The following is a 25,646-nucleotide window of genomic DNA, read 5'->3' as shown; positions in this document are numbered from 1 at the left end:
CGGACATAAATAAGTGTCATGTTTCTTTATATCTTTAAAGTCAAATCTAACCAGACCTCCGGGAGGCAAGGCTCTTGGGAGAAAGCATGCAGGAGATCACTCTGTCACACAGGGCTTACTCCTGAAGGAAAAAAAAAAAACAACACTCAGTCGGTCTCTCCACCCTGGTGTTCAGACACAGGGTATTGTCATATAAACCTCCCGCAGGGAGTCAATTCCATGAAAACAAACCAACCTCCATCTGAGTCGGCAGCGAATGCTTTTGAGCCCGGTGTAGTTCACTTAGAACACATATAGAAAAGCAGGAGAAGTGCATGAAGTCTATAATCTTAGCAACTTGGGAGGAGGAGATCTGGATAGGGTAGTGGGAAGCCAGTCCAGGCATACCAGTTCAAGAGAATCCATCTGAACCAAGGTATGGGAACAATGGCATGTACCTGGCATTCCATGTTAGGAGGGAGGGAAGTCTACTGGTCACAGTTGTATGACTGTTATCCCCATGAAAGAGAAGCTCAAATAGGAGGATCACTGTCCAGGCTGGCACATGCAGACAGTGACACTCTATCCCAGAAATAGCCAACACAAAAAGGGGGTAGTAGCTCAGCTTAAAGTGCAGAATGCCTGCGTAAGAAGCAACAGAGCAGGAGTTCAGTTCCTAAGATAGAAGGGTGGAGATAGAAGAGTGGATGCATTCACTCACTGATGTGGCCGTTCACTCCTTTCTTAATGAGTAATAACCTGCAAGGCAGATGCTGGGGTCAAAAGGCTGTTCATGGATTTTGTGGTCAAATGGGAGATGCAGACAGTTCAGTTAGTGGAGAGGCAGAAAAGTGGGGGAACAGGGGCTGTGGTAAATGAGCTAGAGGCTTCCATAAAAGCCAAGAAGAAGAGGGTAGCTGGGAAGTCACCCGTGGGAGGCATTTAAACTAGAGTTTTCTAAAGCTTTCTTGCTCCAAGGTGTGGATGCACATATATGTGTATGGGCATGAGTGTATGTGCTTGCATGCACGCATGCACATGCACGCACAGATGTGTGTTTTGTTGCTGTTATTAAATGTGTCATCTATGAGTTCAGTGAGTACATCTTAAGTATCTTCTAAGGGGCTGTTAAGCCCTGAGCCTATAAAGATGAGTAACTTTCCATTTTTTTCTCTCTCTTTCTCTCCCTTCCTTCCTTCCTTCCTTCCTTCCTTCCTTCCTTCCTTCCTTCTTTCTTTCTTTCTTTCTTTCTTTCTTTCTTTCTTTCTTTCTTTCTTTCTTTCTTTCTTTCTTTCTTTCTTTTCTCTTTCTTTCCTTTCTCCTTGCCCCTTCCCCTCCTCTCCTCTCATCCCTTCTCTCCCCTTCCCTCCCCTCATTTCTCCTTTCCTCTCCCTTCCCCTCCCCTCCTTTCACTTCCCCTGTTTTGAGACTGAAACTTGAACTTGGTATCTGATGCTTGCTTACAATCATTGGCTGGCATTCTACCATCTAAGCCACAGCCCCAACCCATTTTTTGTACACTTTTTATTGTAAAAAATGCTGCACAGAGGGGTTACAGTTACACGAGCAAGGTAATGAGTACATTTCCTACTGAGCATTTTTGCCTCCTCCTTTGTTTTACCCCTGCCATCCTTTCCCTCCCACCTCCACAACTCCCCCGCCCCCCCCCCCCCGCCGAAGTTGTAAAGTTCATTTTCAACAGTGTTTTGTACATCTCATTGTTACACTGGGTCAACCTGTATCCTTATTTAAGGGTTTTGTTTGCCCCCCCCAACCCCCCGCCCCCCGGCCCTGAATTAGAGAAGTGTATATACAAGATGCAGGGCACTGACATCAAATACAGTGAAAATAGGGGCTATACCCTAGGGAAGGAATATACAAAGCAACAAAAAAATCACATGGTACATTAAAAATATGTTAGAAACAATAGCAAGAGGGAAAAAAGATATTTGTATCCTATCTTGGGGCTCATTTCACTTAACATCATCTTATCTGGTCATATGTACATGGCTTTTGGCCTTTTCTGCTTGTCCTACACATGTGCTAGTTATTGGAAATAAGGGAAACCATGGGACCTATGTTTCTTTGGCCTGGCTTACTTCACTTAATATAGTTTTTCCCAAGTCTTTCCATTTCCTAACAAATGGGGCGATGTCATTCTTTCTGATGGAGGCATAGAATTCCATTGCATATATATATATATATATACCACATTTTCAAATCCAACATGATACCTATCAATATTCCAGCCTCATTCTTCAATGAAATAGAAGAGGCAATCCAAAAATTCATATGGTACAATAAAAGACCCCGAATAGCAAAAATGATCCTTCCTCCACTATGGTATAACCCCTGTTCTTACTGTATTTGATGTTGGTGCCCTGAATCTTGTATATACACTTCTCTAATTTGGAGAGGGAAAGGGAAAAAACAAAACACTTAAATAGAGATATAGGTTGACCCATTGTAACAATGAGATGTACAAGACACTATGTTGAAAAACTTTACAATTTAGAAGGCGCAGGGGCGGGGGAGGGAGTGTAGTTGTGGAGGTGGGAGGGAAGGGATGGTAGGGGAAAAACAAAGGAGGAGGCAAAAATGCACAATAGGAAATGTACTCATTACCTTGCTCATGTAACTGTAAGCCCTCTGTACAGTATGTTTACAATTAAAAAAACAAATTTAAAAAAGATCCTTAATAGAAAGAACAGGGCTGGAGGAATATCAATTCCAATTTTTAAACCCTACTACAAAGCCACAGTAATCAAAACAGTTTGGTACTGGAACAAGAACAGATCTGAGGACCAATGGAATAGAACTGAAAACCCAGCAATGAACCCACAGACCTATAGCCACCTAATCTTTGATAAGGGAGCTAAAAAAATAGAATGGGAGGAAGACAGCCTCTTCAGTAAATGGTGCTGGCAAAATTGGTTATTCACCTGCAGAAAACTAAAGCTAGATCCTTATATGTCACCCTGCACCAGAATCAACTCCAAATGGATCAAAGACTTCGGAGTCAAAGCAGACACCCTGAAAACAATACAGGAAGGAATTGGCCTCCAGCCACAGGCCTCCTTGGCACAGGCTGAAAGTTTCTTAATAGAGACCATTTTGGTTTTAACTATGAGTTGAGTGTTTCTTAGAGGTGGGTTAGCTACGGGGAAGAATGTTGAAACCAACTCCCTATCCTAGTCTCACCTTGGGAAACACCATGAGTCCTATCTCCTCCTTAGTATCCCCCAAGACATTCCCTCTTGTGTATAATTGTTGATCAGTTAGTAGTTGAGACTATTCTCTAAGGGTGGAAAAAAAAATCTGGGCTACTTCTAGCCAAACCAAGCCACCAGCGCGATAGGAAATGTTATGAGTTCTTATCCTCTCTTTGGCACAACAAACTCCTACTTAAGGCTTCATGTATATGGATTGCCTCTCATCTAGAGACCTGAAACCTTTACCCTTGCAGATCACTTCCAGAACTTTCCTTAGTTTCCCTAAGATCAGCCCTCCATCACTACTCTGACTCTTCCCAAATTCTGCATAGCCCTAGAAAGCTGAGACTCCATCATCACATCCTCAGTCGCTTGAACCCACCATTTCCCTTAATGGTGTACCTTCTCTTTCTCTATATTAAACACCTTGCTTTGTCATTTCATTTTGTGCATGTGTTTTCATTCACTTCTTCATCTGAGATGCCAAAAATTTGGGACCTAACTTGGAGAACATCCACTGATAGAACTTAGCCAAAAAGTTTGGGACTGTGACCCTTTCAGATTTTGAGTTGTGATTTTTTCCATATATATTATTTTATTGTAAAGATACTGTGCAGAGGGGTTACTGTTACATGAGTAAGGTAATGAGTCCATTTCCTATGGAGCATTGTTACCTCCTACTTTGTTTTTCCCCTACCATCCCTTCCCTCTCCACCTCCCCAACTCCTCCCTCCCCCCTTTAAGTTATAAAGTTCATTTTCAACATAGTGTCTTGTACATCTCATTGTTACAATGGGTCAACCTGTATCCTTGTTTCAGCATTTTGTTATTTCCCTTCCCCTCTCCAAATTAGAAAAATGTATATACAAGATGCAGGACATGGGAATCAAATACAGTGACAACAGGGGTTATACCATGGGGGAAGAACATACAAAGAAACAAAAAAATCCCATGGTACATTATAAATACATTACAAACAACAATAAGAAGGATAAAAACCACTTGTGACCTTTCCTTGGGGTTCATTTCGCTTAGCATCATCTTATATGGTCACATGTACATAGCTTTTGAGGTTTTCTGCTTGTCCTAATATATTATATATTATTAGTATACATATACATACACTAGTATACATATACTATTTATTGCAAATAAGGGAAACCATGGGACTTACGTTTCTTTGGATCTGGCTTACTTCACTTAATATATATTTTTTTCAAGTCTTTCCATTTCCTAACAAATGGGGTGGTGTCATTCTTTCTGATGGAGGCATAGAATTCATATATATATATATATATATATATATAGATATAGATAGATATAGTATATAATATATATCACATTTTCTTGATCCATTCATCTACTGAGGTGCATCTGGGTTGGTTCCATATCCTAGCTGTGGTGAATAATGCTGTAATAAACAAAGTTGTGCTGGTAGCTTTAATATACCCTTGTTTGTGATCATTTGGGTAAATGCCTAAAAGTGGGATTGCTGAGTCATAGGGGAGCTCTATGTGGAATCTTTTGAGGAACCTCCATACTGCTTTCTAAAGTGGCTGAACAAGTTTGCACTCCTACCAACAATGCAGTAGGGTTCCCTTCTGTCCACATCCCCTCCAGCATCTGTTATTACTAAATTTCTTGACTATAGCAATTCTAACTGGGATGAGGTGGAATCTCAATGTTGTCTTGATTTGCATTTCTTTTATGGCTAGAGAAGTTGGACGATTCTTCATGTGTCCATTGGCTGTTCTTATTTCCTCTTCAGAGAAGTCTCTCTTTAAGTCTTTAGCCCACTTATTAATCGGACAGTTGTTTCTTTGAAGATTTGTTGTTGACGGATTTAATTTTTTGAGTTCCAAGTATATTTAAGATATGAGACCCTTGTCTGTTGTATGGCTAGTGAAGATCTTCTCCCAATCTGTGGGCTTCTTTCTATTGATCTTGCTAGCTATGTCTTTTGTCATGCAGAAGCTCTGCAGTTTCATGCAATCCCATTTCTCCAACCTTTATTTGATTTATTGTGTTTCTGGGTCTCTATTAAGAAAATTTCTGCCTGTGCTAAGGAGCCCTGGAGTTTCTCCTATTCATTCCTGTAATGTTCCCAGGGTGTCTTCTTTTATATTGAGGTCTTTGATTCATTTGGAGTTGATTCTGGTGCAGGGTGATATATAAGGATTTAGCTTTAATTTTCTACAGGTATTTAACCAATTGTGCCAGCACTATTTACTGAAAAGTCTGTCTTTCTTCCATTCTATTTTTTTTAACTCCATTATCGAAGATTAGGTGGCTATAGGTCTGTGGGTTCATTTCTGGGTGTCCCTTTCTATTCTATTGCTCCTCAGGTCTGTTCTTGTACCCAGCTGTTTTGATTACTCTGGCTTTGAAATTTGGAATTGATATTTCTCCGGCGTTATTCTTTCTGCTAAGGATTATTTTTTATATTCAGGGTCTTTTATGTTCCATATGAATTTTTGGATTGCTTCTTCTATTTCATTGAAGAATGAGATTGGGATATTGATAGGTATTCCATTGAATTTGTGGATAGCCTTTGGCAGTTTTGCCATTTTCATGATGTTGATCCTTTCAATCCAGGAGCATGGGAGGTTTTTCCACTTCCTTAGTTCTGCTTGAATTTCCTTTTTCAGGTTTTAAAGTTTTCATCATAGAGGTCCTTCAATTCTTAATTAAGTTAACTCCTAGTTATTTTATTTTTTGTTGGTCTATTACAAAAGAGATTGCTTTCCTAATTTCAGTCACACTCTTCTCATTATTGGCATACAGGAAAGCCATTGATTTTTGAGGGTTAATTTTATACCCTGCTACTTTGCCAAAGTTTCCAATCAGCTCAAGTAACTTGGGAGTGGAGTCCATGAGATTCCTTAAATACAAGATCATGTCATCTGCAAAGAGGGAGAGTTTTACTTCATCTTTCCCTATTTGAATCCCCTTTATGTTTGCATCTTGTCTTATTGCCATAGCTGAACATTCTAATACTACATTTTAGAGGAGTGGAGAGAGTGGACATCCTTGTCTCATTCCTGAATTTAGAGGAAATGGCTTTAGTTTTTTGCCATTAAGTATAAGGCTAGCTGTAGATTTGTCATGATTTTTTTTTTTTGGTTTGGAAATTTTGGGGCATTTTCACACATACAACAAGACATCTTGGAGGTGAAATCCATGTCTATACATGAAAATGATTTGTTTCCTAAACACTTTATACACATTGCCTGGAGGTCTTTTAAGAAGTATTTGCAGTGTCTACATTTTGACTGTGATGTGTGCTTTGAGGTCTCATGTGAAACTTCTTATTTGTGTGTTATGTTGGCGCTCAAAAAAAGGTCTGGATCTTGGAAGATTTGCTCAGCTGTTAGTGACAGCATGGAGTTGTGGTCAGCATTCCCCAATCCCAAGCTACTGACTGGGAGCAGGTAAGGAACTCTGCTATATCTCAATTTGTATATCTGTGGAATGGGAACAACCGCCTCTGGGTTATGGTAAGAAATGCTCTAAGCATTTTCAGCATGAAGCCTTTAACATGATAGATGGAGAACAATAAAAGAATGATAAGAAGTCATCTAAGGCTTATAATAAATGCAAATAATCTCAATTGCTTACTCTATAGGAAGCAATAAAGCTAGCTGTCACTCATATTGCACTTATTAACCTTTTAAGAGCTCCTTTGTCTTTTTTCCCCCTTTTTGTTGTGCTGGTCCCAGGGAATGAACTCAGGCCCTAGGTGCTGTCCCTGAGCTTTCTTGCTCTATCACTTGAGTCAACTTCACTTCTGAATGTTTCTGATGGTTTCATTGATGATGGGACTCTCACAAACTTTCCTACCTGGGCTGGCTTCCAACCACAATTCTCCTATCTCAGCCTCCTGAAATAGCTGGAATTACAGGCATGAGCAAGAGCCCCTCTTCTTACTGTGAGCTGGTAACTGGGTGTTTATGCACACTGGGAGATGAGGAAGAGCTGTGAAAGGCAGAGCCCCTGACATGGAGTGAAAGGCAGTCATAGGAAGGAACTGACTCTTGAACTGAGTTTAACAATTTGCCAGATCTTCACTTACTATTTTTTTTTTTTTTGTCTGTCATGGGGCTTGAACACTGTCCCTCAGCTCTTCAGCTCAAGGCTAGCACTCTACCACTTGAGCCACTGCGCCACTTCTGGTTTTCTGAGTGGTTTACTGGAGATAAGAGTCTCACGGACTTTCCTATCTGGGCTGGCTTTGAATCGCGATCCTCAGATCTCAGCCTCCTGAGTAGCTAGTATTACAGGCGTAAGCCACCAGTGCCTGGCTTCTCACTTACTATTTAACAATTTTTTAAAATTATCTTTAAGTAGTACAAAGGGCTTGCCATTCAACAAACAGTTTATGTTGATCACTGTCCCTTTTTAATCACTCTTCCCCAACCCAATTTTTAAAAAATGCATTCAAGGGAGCAGGAGTTACCATGCTTTGTAGAGAAAAGCAGCCTTCAGGGCAGGACTGGTGGGTAGGAAGATGAGTGTATTTTACCGATACTTTCTATGCTGAGGTGTCTCATCTCCATGTCATGGAAAGGACACCAGTGTTTTCCAAGCTGGTGAGCCCATGTGTGTAAATGCACAAGCTGGTGAGTCTGTGTGCAAATGGACAGGCACTCACAGATGAGTTTACACCTCTGTCTGCGTGAAGCTAGGCAGCTGGCTCATTAAATTGCTCACTGGGTTAATGATGTTTGGATATCAGTTAGAAACCAGGTGAAGGAGATGGATGAGTATGCACTAGCCCCTGTGTTGTATCAGGAGCTGTCTGAAAAGCAGGTGGCTGAGATGTGTGGACTGCCTGAGCCTTCTCACTGGAGACAGGAGAACTCTGCAGCCAGAAGCGAGAGAGTCTCACTGGTCTCCACTGTAAATAAGATTCTTGAGATTCTTGAGGCTAGATGAAATGATGGGGTGCTTTATCCCATTCTTGATGGAATCCATTCTTCATACTTCCTTGAGGACTCTGTGATTTCTTCTTGCACAGAGATCACACCATTGGATCAACACCAGATTATAGCTGTTGTAAGGTACCGAGTCAGCATCTTTTGAAATCCTTGACTCTGATGCAATGAGTGAGTTTGAAGTGTTGGAAGATTCTGGCTGACAGCTATATACCATCAACCCATTGACTCCTCATTCCTAGGTCTGTCTGTCCATTGTACTCAGGGGAATATTTAACTCTAGCTTTCCACTCCGTTTGGGTTTCCTGATTGATACTCATATTACGTTGTTTTCCATGACTGTAACAAAACACCTGAGGTTGGGTATTTTATAAGGAGGAGTTTTATTTGGCCCACAGTTATGGTCCAAGGCACAGTGCCAGCATTGGCTTGGTTCTGGGGACAGCATCATTGAAGAAGGTGTTACAAGGCCAGAAGCACATGGGAGAGAAAGAGATTGCACACAGAGCAGGATGCCAAGCACCGAGAGGGGCTTTTGCCATAATAGCTCACTCTTAGGAGAACTAGCTAAGGATCCCACAACTACCTTAACCCCTTCAAGCACAGCTGCCTCAGTGACCCAACCAACTCTTGATAAGATCATTTAGAAGCATCCACTGTGTTGACTTTGTGGGTGAGAAAAGTCAGGTAACTCACCAGGTGCCAGTGGCTCAGACCTGTCATCTTTGCTGCTCAGACAGCTGACCTCTGAGATTGGTGGTTCAAAGGCAGGCTGGGCAGGAAAGCCCTGGGTGACTCTTATTTCCGATTAAGCACCAAAAGGCTAGAAGTGGGGCTGTGGCTCAAGTGGTAGAGTTCTAGCCTTGATGAAAAAAGCTAAGGACAGTGCCCAGGCCCTGAGTTCAAGCCCCAGTACACACACACACACACACACACACACACACACACACACACACACACACACACACACACACACACACACACACATACACACACACGCACACACACACACACACACACACAGGCCATATATCTCAGGAGAGAGAAGAGAGGAGATGAAGAAGAACTCTGGGAATAATGGAAGAGATGCTGGGATAGCAGAATGGCACAGGGCAAATCAGTGAACAGTTCCAAGCCAACCCCAACTCCTCTGAGGACAGGGAGAAGAAGTTGAGGCCACATGATGAATGCAAGCCAGCGGGTTCCAGTCATGGACATGCAATTCTGGCATCCGCACAAATCCACACCTTCTGCAGGCCTGAGACTCTGTGTGAGGACTCGATGAGGTAGAGACTGTTCTAGTCTTGCAGAACTCTGCAAGGATTCAAGCTTAAGACATCTGCTCTGCTGCAGTCCCAGGCCAGTGCTGGGCTCTGGTGCATGTCCACACACTTGCCATGTACTCTGGATAGATGTCCATTTAAGGAGGCCTCAAAGACTTCCACATGGACCAAACAAATCATGGGTTTGAGACAGTTTTACAGACATGGGGTGCTCGAGGAGAGCCTTCAGGAGCGTGGGGCTCCTGTGCAAACCAGAAAGGCACTAGAGAGAAAGGGGCAGGCTTCCAGCCACACAAAGCTGGGGCAGGGTGGGTGACCCATGCACTCAGAGCCTTTGCTCTACATTCATGGAGCTGTTGCTGGAGGAAGTAGTCTTGCCCATGCGGAGAGAGCCCCTGGCCATCATGCAATCGGCATTGCATGCTCCACCACTGAGGCTGCGGGATCTTCACACAGCAGGGTTAGGTTGCTGGAAAGGCTGCTGAGCTGAGGAACACCATGGTACATGGTGCCAAGCACCACATTTAAGCCAAACCTCCTGCAGAATCAGAAGTCTCGGCCCATCAGAAGAATCTTGGACCTGGGAAGCAAGGCGTCTCTTCAGAAGACCCTGTCCCTTCACTGAAGGGACCCTGCCCCTCTGAAGCTGTTGCTAGAGCACCCATCCATGGACATGGCTAATTCATACCCAGGCGTCAACCCATGTCCAGGCTGTATTTATCCATAAAGGACAATTGCTACAGGCTTCTCTCCAGAGGGAATCTGTAACAAACACATTAGGAAGCCAAGATGGGTCTCGGAGGGCCAATGTTTGGGAGAAAATGCTGGACACTTGACAGGGACAAGCCCCTCATCACACGTCTCAGCAAGAAACAGACTGAGCCTGGAGTCAGTGGCTCATGATGATAATCTTAGCTACACAAGAGGCTGAGATATGAAGAACTCACCCTAAAAGAACATATACATGAAAAAGGCAGTTACTCTTCCAAAATCTCCTAACAACTCAATAATGAAATCCAAAGATTTGCCTGAAATGTTTTTTAAAAAAGAGATCAGTGACCTCAAAGAGTTTTCAAATAATTAGAAATTAATTTAAAGAGTGAGAAAAAGAAGGCATCAGCAATGGATGAGACATCAACAAGAAAACTGAGACCATGAGAAAAACAAACAGAAATGTTGGGATGAAAAAGTCAAAAAAAAAAAAACCCCAAAACAAAACATAGTAGAGAACATCAACAACAGACAAGGTTAAGCAGAAGAGAGAATAGTGGGAATGGAAGATAAGACTGAGCAAGTATTTCACTCAGATAATGATAAAGAAAAAATGTACAATGATGAACTCTGAAACATGATGAACAGCCCAAACTTACACATCCATGGGGTAGTAGCAGAAAGAGCTGAAGTACAAACTAGAGGCATTGTGAACTTAGTCAATGAAATTATAACAGGAAAATCCCCAACTCTTGGGAAAGGTAGACACTCATGTACACAAGGCATTTCAAACCCCAAAGACACATGGCCAGAAAGAAAAATCATAATAAAAATGCTGAGAATAGAGAAGAAAGGATGCTGAAGGCTGCAAGAGATAAACATCAGTAGATAGAACAATCAGACCAAAAAAATTGGCAAAGACATTTCACAACTAAATAATACAATTGATGAAATTGGCTTAGCAGACATCTGTAGAATATTCCATCTTACAGCAGTGATTATACCTCCTTCTTTGCAGCTCATGAAACTTTTTCCAAAACAGATTGCATCTGAGGCTATAAAGCAAACCTTAACACACACACACACACACACACACACACACACACACACACACACACACACACACACACACACATTGAAACAATTTCCTATATTGTAATAGACTCTAATGGGATAAAAATAGAAATTACTAGGAAAAAAACCCACAAAACTATTCAAATACACCGTCATTAAATAAGCCATTTTTTGAATGATCAGTGGATCACTGAAGAAAAGTATAATAAAAATCTTAGATGTATACGCTCCTACGAACAAATGTTTAAAGCAGACATTTATTCAAATTTCCTCTGTGGATTTTGTACCATGGTTTATTTTGCTTAGGCCTGAGTTTTGCTTTTCCTGTGTTTTCTTCATGATGCATTTGTGCAGAAGCTTTTAGGTTGTCATTGATCACTTCTTTTCATATTCTGTGTCTGTTACAGACTTTGCACACGTCTGTTGACTTGCCTGTCCTTCCTGATTTGTAGTTATACTTTGGTCCTGGTTCATCTGTTTGCTTGCATTGGGGATGTGTCTCTGGTTGGGTTGCTTTGATGACAAGCACATTGTCTAAAAGCATGTCCCATGTCTCTGATGAGTGATGTACAACAGCTCACAACTGGGAGTGGAAAACCAACTGGCTTCTGTACCATCTGTTTTCTACCTCATACCAAGGCAGAACTAACATATTCCCTGTCATTGGAAGAAAACACCAGAGATTGGATAACTTTATACAAGCAAATTAGTTTATTTAATAGCTCACACTTCTGAGGGTTCAAGGGCGTGGCACTGGCCAATGTGACATTTGACACTGTAATAATGAGGGCCAACTTAAGGGTTCCATGAAAGCTACTTTCACTCCTTCTGAGGATGCCCCAACCACCTAACGAGTTCTCACTAGATCCTCTCCTCAAGGTTCCATTGTCTCCAGGAGCATGTTGGTTTGTTCATCTTCTTATCAGTCTGGCAGCCATTCTCAGCTAGGATGAGGATTACCGGCAGGAAGTTGGTGTGAGTCAGGTTGTCCCTGTGTGTTCTGGAGATAAGTCTCATGACTCTCATTTTTGTAAGCTTTCCTAATTTTTAGATAGCCCTGTGATTGTTTAAATGGATGGACATTCAGAGACGGAGGCTCCCAGGCATCTGTCATTGGCCGTTCTTGTCATTAACTTCAGTCATAAATGGATAGGTACATATCAGCTATTGCTAATGAAGCTACATGAGATTTTTCGATGCATATTGGCTATAGTGTGTCCCCCCAAGGCCCACTCATTAGGGGTTTAGGCTCAAGATTGGTGTTATGAGGGAAATGATGTGATCCTTTAAGAGACAGAGCCTAGCAGGAATTCTCTGGTCACTGGGGGAATGTCTTTGAGGGGGATTATGTGACCCTAGTTTTCTCCTCTTTTTACATGTTTAATTTATGTGTTATTCATTGATTCATATAGGGTGAGTTTGTCTTTGTTCTTTTTTGTTTTTGTTTTTGTTTTTGTTTTTGGTCATGGGGCCTGAACCCTGGGCCTGGGCACTGTCTCTCAGCTCTTCAGTTCAAGACTAGTGCTCTACCACCTGAGCCACAGCACCACTTCCAGTTTTTTCTGCTTATGTGGTGCTGAAGAATCGAATTCAAGGCCTCATGCATGCAAGGCAAGCGCTCTACCACTGAGCCACCTTCCCAGCCCCTGCCTTTGTTCTTAAAGAGGCATAAATCATACTAGCCTTTGTTTAGCCATGATGATAATGCTGGAAGAAGTAAATATATAAAGAGATCTATTTTAAAATGCAACTATAATGGGGGAATATACTGGATTTGCTTCAAAGTTGACCAGTCAAACAGCCAACTATAAGTGGGTATTTTATATAGTATTTGGCCAACAATCTAGAAAGAACTATGCAGTTGCAATTAGGTTCCTCATTGCCCATACATCTGGGCACAAACACAGATGGTGTACCATCATGATGAGAACATTTGATAAGTTTCTGATGCCTGTGAACTCTCATAAATCTTCAATGGTACTTAACCAAAAGAAAGTGCTACTGATTCACCCAAAGTAAAAAGTATATAGCCCACATTCATCCATCCTAATCCCATAAAACTAGGAATCAACAATGAAGAGTAGACCCCATGATTTCTTTATATAATGCAAAACAGTCCTATAAATACCTTTTAACCAAATCAGATGTTTAAAAATATATACCACAACAAACATCAATGGGACACCATTCAAGTCTACAGAAAAATTTTCAGACTGATATGGCATCCAAAACCAAATAAGTAAAATACAAGACCTTACAAATTGGAGAAATAAAAGATAACATAAACCAAAAAACAAAACAAAACAAAACAAAAACGAGAAACAAGAGGTGAGATTTCCAAAGAGAGAAAGCTTCTATTGATTCACTAGAAAACAAAGGGTTGAAAGGATAAATGAAACCAAAAATTGGTACTTGACAGGATTAATAAAATTGGTGTTTCTCTGCTGATTTTGATGAAACAAAAAGAAAGCATATTGTGTTAGTAACAAGAACAGAGATGTGAGTATGGAAAATATTAAAAAAAAAGAATATTAGTGATTACTATGTAAAACAACATGGCAGTGTATTTTAAAGTGTGAGAAGGACTTGATCCATTTTTCTGTTGCTATAAAACCAAATGCCCTACAAGAGGTGCATCAGTCAGCTTTCTGACCCTGAAGCGAATGTCAAGGATAAATCGACTTAGAAGAAGTGCAGGTTTATGTTGACTCACAGTTTTAGAGGTTTCAGTTCATGGTCAATTAGCCCAGATTATTTTGGGCCTATGTCAAGGCAGCATAACCTTTCAGGAGCTCACGATAAAGTAAATCATTTACTTCATGTTGGGAAAGGGAGGAGCTGGAGTTCCACTATCCCCTTCAAATACATACTTCCAATAACCTAACTTCCTCCCTAGACCCTACTCCCTAAAGATTTCACCATCTCCCCATAACACTATGGGTTAGCAAGTCTTAAACACATAGCCTTGGGGATATTCCAGATCAAAACAGCAACCCTGGGTTATTTATTTATTTACAAAAAGTAAGCTTATTTGTCTCTCTGTGTTTGAGGCTGGAAAGTATGGACTTCTTGGACCTGGGGAGACCTTCTTGTTACATTGTAACATGGCAGAGGGCAGCCTGGGGTGAGACACAACAAGGGTCTCTCTTCCTCTTCCTATGAAGCTACTGATGCTATGGGAGCCCACCCTCAGGACCTTACCTAATCCTAATAATTTCCTAAAGGCCCAATCTCCTGATACGACTATCATATAAATTTGAAGATTATGTTTTCCACCATGAACTTCTGAGGGACATTCTCAAACTCTTGCACAGGTGAATGTACATGGGTGTTCCTAGAGTCCTCTGAGAAGAACACTGGTGGCACTGTGGTTTTTAGCCTTGACCTGGGCCCCCTAATTTATCCTGTTCAGCCTTTTGACTTGGAGAACTATGTGCTTTTCAACTACTACACTGGTGGTCATTTGGGGGCAGAGGGCCAGAAAACTAATATATGAAGGTAGAACGCAAGCTTCATGAGGCCAGACCAAGTTCTTGTCTGGGTTGGTCTATCCCTCTGGGTAGCTCTGCAGACATAAGGCACGCAAAACATGTCGACAGGTCCATCCTTACGTGATTGGATTCACTTTTTGTTAGTTTTGTTACTTCTTCAGCCTTCCCTCTCATGCTTTTTTGATATCAGTTGGATAAACTTTCTGAATGGTCCACCTGCTGTAACAGGAAGGTAGGAAGAAAGTCAAGGCTTTGGCCTCCCATCGCATTTTTCTACTGCTTAGATGCATTATCTTGAACACACTACTCATTATTCAAGACTTCAGACTCTGTCTTTTCCTTTGAAAATTGAACATGTTGAGAATCCATAGAACAGATTAACTGATATTTTCAAAAATGGTTTTGACGTTCTAGCATAAAAGTATAATAAGTGTCATTCTTTCTTTTCCAAAGCCCATTATCCTTCAAACTACTATTTCATGAGTTCCATTATAGAAGTCATCTGGAAATAAGATATGCCATTTTACCACAAGAGGGTGTATTTGACCTTTGTAGACAACGAACAGCTTAATATTTAAAGCTTCTCTTCATAGACATGGACTTTTCAGAGGGTTTAATATGTATGAGATCAATTCCAAATGTCATCATCAAATCATTTAACAAAGTTATTTGTGTGTGCATGTGTGCACATCTGTGTGTGTGTGTGTGTGTGTGTGTGTGTGTGTGTGCATGTGTGTGTCCAGGAAGTCTATATATCCTTCCCATGTGTTTTCTGATGACTATGGAATAGAAACCATATTTTGACAACATTTCCTCCATCAAACAGTAAATCTTTGGCATTAAAAAGAAGAGATTGTCCCATGAAGAAGACAAGGGTTTTCATTTGGAATCCATTAACAACAACTACAAAAAAAAATCCCAGCTCAAAAATCGTACTGCAAAACATGTCTTGCCTTTTGGAGCAAGTTAAATGGTTCACAGGTGGAAAGTTCAAGACCCAGAGCACCGGTCCATGGGTGCCTCTTTCTAAATAACCCCATTTGACAATTCAGATTTTTATTTTTCTGCTCTTCAAACTCTTCCTATTGCTCTTTTCTGCACACAAGGAAACTCCAGTTTGAATTCTCCTCTTCAGGTGAGAAAAGTTTTTGGTTCTGTATCCCATAGGGCTGACTTACTCTTGTCACCAAGCCATGAAATATACTGTCCCTCATTCTGTTCTTCACTTCCTCTTGCATTTTTTTCTTCATAGAAAAAGCACAGGTTTCTGTGAAGTCCAATGTTGAATTCAGTGACTTTGTGGCTAAATTATCAACTATTTTGATTACCTTGGGTGAATCATTTAACATTTCTATGTTACAGTTGATTCATCCAATTAGAGATTAAAATCATGATCACAAGCTTGCTGTGATAATAAGGAAATAATACTAGTGTCTTAGATACTTCTGGAGAGGTGCAGTTGTTTCTGAGTTTCCTCTAGTTTTTTTTTTCCTTTTCCACATCTGTTCCCCTGAAACGTAGAACTCTTTTTATGCTTCCTTTGTTTTGAGGAAGGATTCCAATCAGAGAAGTTGCCTTCAAGCTACGTCCCTTTCTAGCTTCTGTTTTGCTAAATCCTTAACTTATTGCTGAAATCTGCTGCAGAATCCTCCTCCAAGGGACACCAGGGCAGAGAGAAAGAAAGAGAGGGAGAGAGGAGAGAGACATGATCACTGTGCTCATATAATTGAAAGAGAGAATAGAAGCCACACTGGGTAGGTGCACAAGGCTGGAGACCTCCTCTTTAAAGGTCAGAAGACTGTTGGGATCAGGGGAACATCTTCTGAGGTGAGAAGTTCTGAGGTCTCCTGTCCTGCTGCAAGTCCTGCACTCCAGCCACAGGTGGCCTGGAGCCAGAGTTCCCTAAAGCTCTGCCTCACCATGGATTCTGGGTGAGCATTTCATCAGAGCCTGATGACGTGGAAGCCATGTCTATTGTGCTAACCAGGAGATGGGATGAGCTGGAGTCCGGAAGTCCTGCTTATGGTGATAACCCAGATACCGGAAGTCTTGCCTATGGTGATAACCTGGAGACTGGCAGCCTTGTACCTGTGGTAATGACCTGCAGGCTAGAAGCTCTGCCTATGATGATGACCCAGAGATCAAAAGGGCGAGAAAGGCTGCCCAAACCTGGATTATTCTGCAATTCTCACAGGAACCTGGGATTCTGAAATGATTACTTACTAGGACTCAAAATTAGATTTCATTGAGCTTAAAAGAAGAATGGAGAGAATATATTTCTACATGTCTCAGTTTGTAACCAAGGATTACTCTACATTTTGTTTTTTTAGCCTGGGTGCTGTCCCTGAGCTCTTTTGTTCAAGGCTAGCATCTATCTTTTGAGCCACAGCTACACGTCCAGTTTTTTTAAGTGGTTAATTGGACATAAGAGTCTCACAGACTTTCCTGCCCAGGCTGGCTGCGAACTGTGATCCTCAGATATCTGCCCCTAGAGTAGCTAGGATTTGTAGATGTGAGCCACTGGCTCCTGGCTTTTTCTACTTTTGTCAAAGCTGTAACCCTTAGAAAGTTGACAGTAAAGCTCTTTTCTGGATATTTTTGAATTCTTGGACAAGTTGTTTGGCTCTCTTCTGCAGACAACCTTCCAGACTCTCCCCTGGAGATAGGATGTGATTGCATGAGCTGTGTAACAAACAAGTTCTAACAGGTTTTCATGCAGCAAGACTCAGCTGCCTCTGTGCTTGAGACGGTGGCAGCAGACGGATAAAGCAATAGTGACAGAAATAACCAGAGCCTCTACCAACTTGGAGTTTATGGATAAAAGAGAAAGAAGCCTTTGTATGAGGATGACTTTAAATAAGGAGAATTGAGAACTTGGTAGCTGTTGCCACAGCCTCCTTCCTTATCGGCTTTGACACGGATCTTTCATGAATAATTCAATTATCCTAGATCTCCTAACCCAGAAATCTTACCATGGAGGTGAGGAAACTGATCACAAGAGAGAAGACCCAAGGTTACCACCATCATCGGACAGACTGCCTCAAGCTATATCACTTGTGCTCTTGATCTATCCATTCTCTCCCGGGAATGATTTACTCTTTCTTAAACTGCCTTTATCTCTCATCCTCTGTCCTTATGAGGAGTGTATATAAATGTCTACATCCATTGGAATATTGAACACTCACATTTCTTTCTTGTGATGTCCCTGGCATACAATAAACTCATAACATTTTCTCCTGTTAACCAGTCTGTTATCAGTGTATCTCCTAGACCCCATTTAACAAATCTTCCGAGAGTGAAAGGAATTTTCCCTCTGCCACTACTGGAGAAAAGTAATACGAATGCAACATAACATTGTACTTGTGTGAAGTGCTTTTGAAGAGAGACATATGTAAACCTAGAGAAGGTTGTTTGGAAATAGTGGAGGCCAAGTTGTTCTGAGACATTATTTTAGAAGCTGTGATATCTTGGATATGGAGGTTAAGAGAGAGGAAGTTTCAAGAAAAACAAAACAAATCACGGGGGTAAGGAATAAAAAATTGAGCTATATGAATTCCTAAAGCAAAGCCAGGGGCACAGCCCAAGATACAGGGTATCCAGGCTGAGATCTAGTCCTGAGAGGGTGAGGAGGCCCAATAATAAAGAGTTTCCAGATGCAACATAGACTGGAGAGAAGGATCAGAGCGGAGAGTCCTTCTGAGCTGTTCTTACCCTCAATACTCATACCAGAGCTACGGTGCTTTTCCATTCCAACAGTTAACCAATCTGGCTTTCCAGACGCCAGATGAATGTTTTGTGTCCAATTCAGTTCTGATACTCTTTCTAGGTAGCTAGTGTCAACCTCCTCAAGTTTTGGGACTTTGCTCACATTTGGCATTGCTGGTCCTGAGTTCCAGGCAATTATGTGTGTTGAAACCCGCAGGGTATAAATTGGGGCTCCCATAGTTCCCCTCATCAGGCTCAGTAATTTGTTTGAACAAGTCAGAGAACTCCAGAAATTTAAACTTTGTACGTATTCCCTACAGGACTCTGCATACCTCTGCATACCTCCTACACACACACACATACACACACACACACACACACACACACACACACACACACACACACACACACACACACACACACACACACACACACACCTTTGGCAATACTAGCGATTGAACTCAGGACCTTGAGCTTGCTAGCAAATACTCTGCCAATTGAGATGCCTACCCAGCCTTGTTTGACTTAGCTGTATTTCAAACAGGGTCCCATGCTTTTGATTGGGTCTAGCCTTAGACTGAGATCCTTCTACCATTCTCTCCCTCAGGCATGCATCATCACACCAACTTATTCTTTGAAACAATACCTTGCTAACTTTCACCTGCATTCACCTCCAAACTTCAATTCTATCTCTATCTTCCATGTAGCTAGGATTGTAGATTGAGCCACCATGCCTGGCACTACCTTTTTCAAGGTGAGAATTAAACAATTCTTGTCTTGATGGCCTCAGGATTTCTAAGAAACAGATCCTCCCTTAGATTATATTAACTAGTTTAAAGAAAGATTTCTCATAATTTGCTTACTGAATTATTTTGGTTGGGTATTGACATGTCCGTGCTAACATAGACATTGATTTTTGTGCACTTCCACTTTGATCTGCTGTGGGTGGCCACCCTCTATCTAAATGTGGAAATTGACAACAAGAGTGTGAGATCTTCTGTAGCCCACAAATCTCTGTCTCCTCTTCAGCTGCCTCCCAAAATAGCCCTCCCATGGCCTACCTCTTAATGTGCTCACAGGAGCCCCCTGGTGGAGGGCTTGTGCACAAAGATTTCATTGGCACAGACTTGAAGACAGCAGAAGTCTTTAGCTCCGAGTTAAAATTCTTCATGGTGAACATCTCTTTTATCCCTATTAAACTTCATTCTCTCCCCTTCCCCATCTGTTTCTTGAGACTTCCTCCTCCATCTTCTGGGGTCATCTTCCTTCCCTTTCCATTCTCTGTCTACCCATCATCAGCTACTTCAGTAATGTCCACATGACACCAATAGCCTGAGTCTTCTTCCATGTTGGCCTCACCAAACTCAATGCAAATTACCTCCTGTTCCTAGGCCTTAGGTATCACTGAGGAACATGTAACCACATATTTGAGCATGCACACGTGCTAGTCCAAGTCATTGCAAACACATTCTGGATAAGGTCTAGAATCGTTTCCAGATAGTCCGATAGTGATTCTCCTCCAGGGTAACAGGGATCACAGGCATGTACCACCATGCTCTGCTAAAAGTAAAAGAAAGCTTTTAAAAGGCTAAAACTCTGGCAAGTTAAAGGGAGAAAATTTGCATCTCTGACCTTTTGTCTTACTTTGAGTATTTGCTTTTGATTTGCTTAGTTACTGTTGTCCTCAAGTATAAATCTTTGAGAATGGAGATTTTTGCTCTAAGCAACCAACTAACAACATATATACAATTTCTGACCTCCTCCAGCAAGTCTGATTGAGTGGAGACTCTAATCATGAACCCTTTCTCCATTAACTCTATTTATTGAACTTAGCTTGCATGTTGCAAAGAAAATTGCACAATATGAGCAGTGCATCGAACCAGAAAGTCTGAATATGACTTATCTCCTTTTCTGCTTTTAGTGTCCAAAGCCTCAAAGTGAGTAATACAGAAACATCTTTCTTCCTGGTTCCAAGGCAATAAAGAAGGCAGCTATAGGCATCTGCAAGACAGGTACCATGCTAATCCAATAAGTGTGAATTCTCAAGGTAGAGAGTTGAGGGGGCGGGGCTAGTGAGACACCAAGCAAACCTCCACTGCGATTTGCATATTCCAATTTTAGACTGCCTACATTGAATATTTATGTGTGTGGATTTAGGGACTGGCAGAGTACTGTCTTTCTGGCTATAGGATTTACACTTTGTTGGAAAAAGGCCTCGCAGAGAGCTAAATTTAAGGGTGCTCTGGAGTTGGAGATGAAGAGATAAATGAGATGGTTTATAAAATGTTCAGGGATTTGGGAGAGGAAATGTATAAGCAACTCTTTGGAATGTTTCTGTTGATTGGAGTATGATGGCTTTGGTCAAGGGAGTTTAGAAATTTACAGTGTTAACATGAGCTACATACTATCTTTATGAATTTCTCTTTAGTTTCCCACTTAAGGACTTTTTTGTGTGTGTGGTGCTGGGGTTTAAACTCAAGGCCTTCTCTTGCTAGGCAAGGACTTTACCACTTGAACCAAGTTCCTAAGCCCTTTATGCTTTAATAATTTTTCGATATGGTCTTGTCTTTCTGTTTTTTAAATTATCTTTTATTAGCATATTTTAGTAGTAGAAGAGAGGTTCGTTGTGGTCTTGGTTTTTATTTTATATAATTTTTTACCTGGGACAAGCCTCAGACCACAATTTCCTGACATTCTCTTGCATACCTGAAATCATAGGCATGTACAACCATGCTTAGCTTATTGGTTGAGATGAGATCTCACTATGTTTTTTTTTCCAGGCTGACCTCTAGAACTTTGACCCTCTTGATCTCCATTTCTCAAGTATCTGGGATTACAGACATGAGCCATTCATTGGGCTCAGCCCCACCCAAGCCATTGATTAAAACTCTGCCTGATGAATAATTCAGAATGTGGAACAAGGTGGATAGAGTCACAGCTCCACTTTTGGCTTTTTGATGGTTAATTGGAGTCTTATGGACTTTCTTGCTCAGGCTGGATTAGAACTGAAGTCTCAGATCTCAGCCTCCTCAGTAGCTCTGATCACAGGCATAAGCCACTGGTGCCTGGCTTCCTTTTATAATTCTTAAAGAGTAGTTGTCAGGAAACACACATATGCGAACACACAAATACACACACACACACACACACACACACACACGTGATACGTGCTGAGACAGAAGCATTTTATTTTTATGTTATGTCACAAATAATTAGAATATTTCATATAGGACAAAGGCAAACCCAGAGCCTTGCACTTACTAGGGAGGCACTGTACCACTTGAGCCATACCTCCATCCTTTTCTCTGCTTTTAGCTTGTTCACCTCATGCATTTCATTTGGCTGATCTCAAACTGGTATGTTTCTTCCTCTGCCTCGTGAGTAGCTGGAATGACCAGCATGATCCAGCATGCCTCCCTTTGCCTTAATTCTTTACAACAGAAACTGTAGGTAAGTCAGAGTTTTCATCTGAATGGAAAAGTAAAAGGGTACTATTAAGAAACCCAGTGGCAAGAAGACTTTGAGATTCAAAGGGAACCTCCATATAACTAATCTTCCTGTAGGCAGCACTGAGGATGTGTGAGTCTGAGCCTGGCACACCGACCACAGTGGGTGGCGAGGATCGCGTTGTCAGGGGAGGCATTACCAGGAGGCTAGAACAAGCAATGATATGCATCCCAGAGCTTTGCATCGTCCTTGTATCCTGTTGACAAAGCAGGGCTCAGGCTTTCCAGCAAGGAAGACAGCTGACTCCTTCTTCCCAAATTGAAGGCAGTAAAGACACTAGGCCGGCATGGTAGATCGATAGAGGATTCAGCTGCACAGGACAAAACCCAGTAGGCATAGGTAGCCCTTTGCATTGTCCAGGCAGCAGGGTGAAAACCCCTGGTTCCTTGGTCGCTTACTCTTTCTCTGATAAATTGGAACTATTAAAGTCAAGTGATGCTCAGGCCTGTGGCAGATAAGGCTGAAAGACCCTGTGCAGCTTTGAGGCCCCATGCCATTATTTCACTGAGGGAGAAGCTGGGAGTGGTAGCAGAAGGGAGCTGCCCAGAGTGACATTGCAGTATGACGGATAAAGAGGAGGGCGTCTTAACCCAGGTCTTCTCACTGAAGACAGGAGTAAGTGGTAGAGCACTTGCCTAGTCTGCTGGAAATCCTGCAAGTGACCTTCAGCACACCCCCCCAAAGGACTGGAGAATAGGTCAAGTGGCAGAGCAAGCACACCAGCCCTGGGCTGAATCCCCAGAACTGAGCAAACACCAAACACCAAACACTGGGGGGAAAAAAATTGTGGCTCATGATACAACTCATTAAAAATACACAGAAAAGCATGAGCTGAGCAAGAACAGAGCCCCTCCCCCCCAAATACTATGGCATTATAACAATTTTCATAATAGTTATAATATAAAAATATATAATATATAAATATATAATATATATTATATATATAATATAAATATATAATATAAAAAAATCTACAGGTTACCCATTGGGTAATTGGATGGTACCCAAATCTCAGCATGCTCAAGTGTCTTACATGAACTCGTGACTCAGTATTTGCACATACCCTCCACACAGTTCCTGTATCCATATACTTTAAGGCATCTCTAGATTACTTAGACAACCTAATACAATGAAGATGCACCGCTGTTTAGGGACTAAGGACAAGAAGAAGTCTGCACATGCTCAGTACAGGTTAGGGTGAGCGGAGACTTTAAAATATCTAATCTTTTGGTAATTGGTTGAATTTGTGGATGTGGGATGCTGAGACGTGGAAGGGCTAGTTAAGCGTTTATCAGAAGATGTGCATAGGTTATATGCACACACCGTGCCATAATTTATAGGAGACTTGAGTATATGTGGATTTCCATGCTGCAGATGGCTCTGGGAGCTCCAGCCTGGGGTTGCTGAGGGCTCACTGACCCTGTGCTCCCGATGGAGGGAAGTGACAGAGATGGTGAAAAAACCAAGACACACAAGACAGGCATGGATGGAGTCACCATACATTATCCAGAAATGCCCCTTGCAAGTCTTGTGATTACCTGCACCCTCCAAAATAGGGGGAGGAGAAGACTGGCTTCAACTGGTTCCCCAAGGCATAAGTTACCTTTTAGGTGTTCTTCCCTACTTAACAGCTTGCGTATGCTCCTCTCCTCTCACGCATCTGATTAAAAACCCGAGACTGAGCATTCTGCACATGCGCACTAGGGCTTGAGTGACAGTAACCAAAACCTGTCAATCAAGCCCTAGGCTTACCCCCTAAAATCTCCCCCTAGACAACAAAAGAGCCAACAACCCAATCTAAGAGGCTCTTGAGCTGCTTTTCTAGAGCCTGCTGCCTACCTTGGTACTTTTGCATTGAATAAATTTCTCAGCGTTGCTCCTTGTCTTTCTGATCTGTTCCTTGATCACGACTCTAGAAAAGCCCCACCCAGAATCTGGACTCACTAGTAATGCTCCCTAAATCAGATTTTCGGATTGCTCATATACAGTTAGATGACAGCTCAGTAAGGGATGCAGGGTCCCTGGCAGTCTCAGGCCAAGTTTAGTTTAAAACTGAGCAAGTGCCAATTTCTGGTGTGAAGAATAGGGGATGCTGGTTCACCAGAGGAAAGTCGCCAGGGCTCAGCCATTGCTTTGTGGAGCCCGCTCCTGTCACTGAGAGTTGTGGAGGTGGGCCCAAAGACACAGTGATAAGAAGAACTGTTAGTCCACAGTGCACAGACAGCTCTGGAAGTCTGTCCCAGTCTGGGCCAATACATGGCATGATCTTGGCCAAGTTCTTTCACTCAGAGAAGCCTTCTGCACAGGCCTGTGACTCTGTTCTCCTCACAACGTGGGGGGGGGAGGGGTGGAATAGCATTCTGTGGGTGTACCACCCACCACGAATTCAGCCACATCACGATCTCCTAAGGTACATCGTCATCCAGTGGCTGGGATTCCTGTCAGCTTGCATCTCAATGTCACTGAGCAAGTCAGACTAGAAGATGGCCATTTGCCACCTGAGACACAGGACATTGGAGCTCTTGTAAACAATTCCAGCTCCAGTGTTGCCTTTCTTCTTAGACCAGAGCAGGCCATAGCAGGTGGGATCCAATAGAGGAGGACTTTGACATGGAGGTACTCATAGCCACCTATCCAGAAAGTCATAGTAGAAAACATATGGCTGCGTGAACATGTTGTCCCTTCCATTGGCCTGAAGAGAGAGCGTTAAGCAATCCCACCTGCTCACACAAACCTATCTTATCACCTCCCTCTTTCCAAATGGTTCTTTGAAAAGAGAGGAGGATGGGATATTGGGGAAAGAAAGTCAAGTCCGAGGCTGGGAGTTAACCTTTTAGTGGGGTCCTGCCACCCCATCTTCCTGACCTAGTGTATTTAACCTCTCTGCTCACAAGAAAAATGTGGGAATGGGGCTCCTCCCATCCTTTACAACTTTCTAGGAGATGTTATTGTTTTTTATCCCAACGAAATGGAATCAATTAACATTTTGCTCTTCCTAAATGAGCACTTCGCTTTCTGCTGGGCCTCACAGGGGAAGTTTAAATATTTGTGCTACGATAACCAAGTCCAGAAAAAGAAGTCACTCCTTCTAAATGGCCTTGGAACATGGAGACAAGGTTCAAGGCAAAGGTCTGCAGTATGTCTATTTAACAAGGTGAGGGGGAAAGAGTAGGGAGAAGGCAAAGCCTCAGTTTGGCTACATTTCTTTGGCAGGCTTTACGAGGTAAACAGTTCTCAAATTTATAGCAGCCCATTACTCAACACCTCGGATTCACGGCCACAAACTACTCCTTGGAAATACAATGCCCAGTCTTCCACCTCACCCCCTCTCCCCACCCATTTCCTCCATCTGCCCGCAACATTCTCTTCTAAGGACAATAAAACCCATTAATGTTTCTAGGACTTGGCTTGTTTTTTAATCAAGATAAATACAGACAACTTCAGAACAATTAATAAGGATAAAAATGACTGCCACACACAAAATTCATTAATAGTATATTATAAGCAGAGCCAATCATATCCGTCAGTGGCCCACTCTATAAATGCTGGCTTTAGTGTTTTTCTAATGTTGTTAATTTATCTACAGCTGTCACTCTAGGGCTGTTAAGTTGGAACAAATGACTGGTATTAATCACGAAGGGCCATTACATGCCAAGGCCTGGTGTTAAATCAGCTCAGGAATAGCACGCGTAAACATCCTCAAAGTCAACTTTACAAACGGCTCCAGAGATTGGAGTTTATTGTAACGAA

This window comes from Dipodomys merriami, unplaced genomic scaffold, assembly GCF_024711535.1.
Source record: "Dipodomys merriami isolate MVZ:Mamm:240054 unplaced genomic scaffold, mDipMer1.0.p SCAF_59, whole genome shotgun sequence".
Lineage (NCBI taxonomy): Eukaryota > Metazoa > Chordata > Mammalia > Rodentia > Heteromyidae > Dipodomys > Dipodomys merriami.
Note: the sequence above shows the minus strand (reverse complement) of the source record.